Genomic DNA, 3,217 nt, shown 5'->3' on the forward strand with positions numbered 1-3,217 from the left:
TCAGTGGCAGAGAGTGCAATGTTGCAGAGTAGACTATCATAGAGTGCAGTGGTGTGTAGTACAGTAGAGTATATTAGCATGGAGTACAGTAGCGTAGAGTGGTGCAGCGTTGTGTGGCGTACAGTTCAGTGGCAGAGAGTGCAGTGTCGCAGAGTAGACTGTTGCAGAATACAGTGGCATGGAGTGCAGTGATGTAGAGTACAATGGTGTAGAGTGCAGTGGCATATCCTGCAGTGGCATAAAGTGTGCAGAGTAGAGTACAGTGATGTAAAGTGTAGTGGTGCCGAGTAGATTGGCATAGGGCGCAGTGGCGTAGAGTGCATTGGTTTTGAGTAAAGTGGTGTAGAGTGCATTTGAGTAGAATGCAGTGATGCAGAGTAGAGTGCAGTGGCAGAAAGTAGAGTGCAGTGATGCAGATTAGAGTGGAGTGGCTCAGAGTAGAGTGGAGTGGCCCCGAATGGAGTGGCAGCAATAGGAGTGGCGTCGAAGAGAGTGGCAGAGAGTAGAATGTTTCCAAGTAGAGTGGAGTGGTGCATAGTAGAGCACAGTGGCAAAGAGTAGTGTGGCGTAGATTTCAGAGTAGATAAGAGTGACATTGAGTGGATTGGCATAGAGTGCATTGACATAGAGTGCAGTGGTATAGGGTGCTGTTGCTGGCAGTCGGAGGGAACCGCAAAGCTTTTCCCTGCCTCACGCTGCTTGAGTGCTGCTCCTGACACCGGACTCTCTCTGGACTACATTTCCCGGTGTTCCCTGAGTGGCGCGTCCTTTCAGCGTCACAGGGAAAGCGCCAGGAGGTGGCTTATAACTGCGCAAGGGCTCCCGCAGCGCGGGTTGCTGAATTTCTTGTGCCTCATTTTATCTGCCACTGTGGTGCTGTTGCTGGCGGTCGGAGGGGACCGCAACGCTTTTCCCTGCCTCAAGCTGTTCGAGTGCTGCTCCTGCCACCGGACTCTCTCTGGACTACATTTCCCGGCATTCCCTGAGTGGCGCTTCCTTCCAGCGTCACAGGGAAAGCGCCAGGAGATGGCTTATAACCGCGCAAGGGCTCCCGCAGCGCAGGTTACTGAATTTCTTCTGCCTCATTTTACCTGCCACTGTGGTGCTGTTGCTGGTGATCGGAGGGGACCGCAACGCTTTTCCCTGCCTCAGGCTGCTCGACCGCTGCTCCTGCCACCGGACTGTCTCTGGACTACATTTCCCGGTGTTCCCTGAGTGGTGCGTCCTTCTAGCGTCACAGGGAAAGTGCCAAGAGGCAGCTTATAACTGCGCAAGGACTCCCGCAGCGCGGGTTGCTGAATTTCTCCTACCTCTTTTTACCTGCCACTGTGGTGCTGTTGTTGGCGGTTGGAGGGGACCGCAATGCTTTTCCCTGCCTCATGCTTCTCGAGTGCTGCTCCTGCCACCGGACTCTCTCTGGACTTCATTTCCCGGTGTTCCCTGAGTCACAGGGAAAGCGCCAGGAGGCGGCTTATAACCGCGCAAGGGCTCCCGCAGCGCGGGACGCGCACGGGTGTGCCCGGGCAAAGCCCGGGCCAAGGGCGGGCCCGTCCACGCCCATCAGCTGCTAGAAGAGGATGGGATGAGCCATCCCTCTAACACCTTTACTGGAATCTAAGTAAGCCTTTGTAATTGACTTTGGACATAAGGTGGGGCTCTTCTCCCATTTGGCAGGGAGTGACTTGTTAACGGATTTAGTTGCCATTAATGCTAGCCACCTATCTTGCAAATTGTCCAGATTTATACCTGAGCATATGAGCAAAGCTTTACGCAAGGAGGGGGGCAGGGGCAGGAGTGGTGGGGACCCTAGATGCCTTTCTCTTACGGGCAGAATCTGTGTTAATGCATGAGATTGAGCTAACAGAACAGAGGCTTTCATTAGATCCATCACATCCATTCGTGGGCGCGTTCTAGTGCCAGAGCCTCCAGCAAATATAGCCATGAGCCCCCAAACTTTGCCTGGTATGGTAGCTAGTTCACAGTTGGGTACCTCCCATTTTTGCCAAGTGGTAAACACCCCTTGTTTGACCCCCCCCTCCTCCTTCCAATTTGCGTACCAGGCAGCAAAAGTTATCACAAGCTCCCAAAAGAAATGATCAATCAAAGAAAAGGAAAGCGCGTAATGCCCCCAAAGCTAGCCATCAGGTTTCAAAGCAGGCAAAGAGTAGGAATGAAGCATCTGGGGAGAGAGGGTCCAAAGTTCCACCCACCAACACTGATAACACAAAGGGGGCGAGGTTAGCTCTTTTCCACCTGCTTCGGCGAACGGACAACCTGACCCCTTAAGGGTTCATGATGAACTCTTAAAACAGTTGGAAGAAAAGCTTTTAGCCCTGATCAATCCTGTTATGTCCAAATTTGAAGCAATTGACCAGAGATTGAGTTACATTGAGAAGCACATATCTAAGGACCGACCCGCCATTCCTGGGAACAGACAAACTGAAGACTTAGCTACCAGTGAGACGAGAACCTCATCTAGATCACCACGTCTTAACGTGGCCCGCCCTTCGTCTTCCACGGTAATCCCTCCAAACCCTTCTACATCACATGCACCGACTGGTAGGGAGGGGCCAAAGGGCCCAGCAAGGAGACTACAGGGATTGGGAGGGGCTCCGCCGGCAGCTATCTCCTTGCATCTTCCACCCGGGGCGACTCCACACACCATCATACTAGCAAATGTCCCGAAACTCCAACCTAGAGAAGAGGAACATTGGTACTCACTCAAGAATAAGGCCCTCCACTTTCTGAAAACCAAGACAGGGCTTGGGAATCATCTCTTTGCAGAGTTTCAGATGGTGAGAAGGGTTGCTTGGGTAGGACATTCTGAAAAAGGTTTGGACGGTGATTGTATAGTCTTAAGCTTCAGGTCCCCGAACATGGTTCTGTGTATTTTGGATCGGGCAGCCCCCTTTAGGGCTAGCATAGAGGCTATTAGTGTTCTCCCGTTGGGATACTTTTATCAACCTAGTACACATCCCAGGGTTGCAAGGGAGAGAACAATCTCAAACTCACCAGAACCTAATAACCGTGCAGTTCTGACCACCAATAGATTTGAAGTGCTTAGCACGCTGGAGGAAAACGATTGACTACATTCAAAAACTGACTCTAATACCCATGGGGAAAGCGTACCCAAGGGCTTAAGAGATAATATAAATATAATGAGTAACCAGAGTCAAGGGGGCCCACTACCAATATTAATCAATGCACCAGAGGGCCC

The sequence above is a fragment of the Lissotriton vulgaris genome, unplaced genomic scaffold (assembly GCF_964263255.1).
Source record: "Lissotriton vulgaris unplaced genomic scaffold, aLisVul1.2 SCAFFOLD_299, whole genome shotgun sequence".
Classification (NCBI taxonomy): Eukaryota; Metazoa; Chordata; class Amphibia; order Caudata; family Salamandridae; genus Lissotriton; species Lissotriton vulgaris.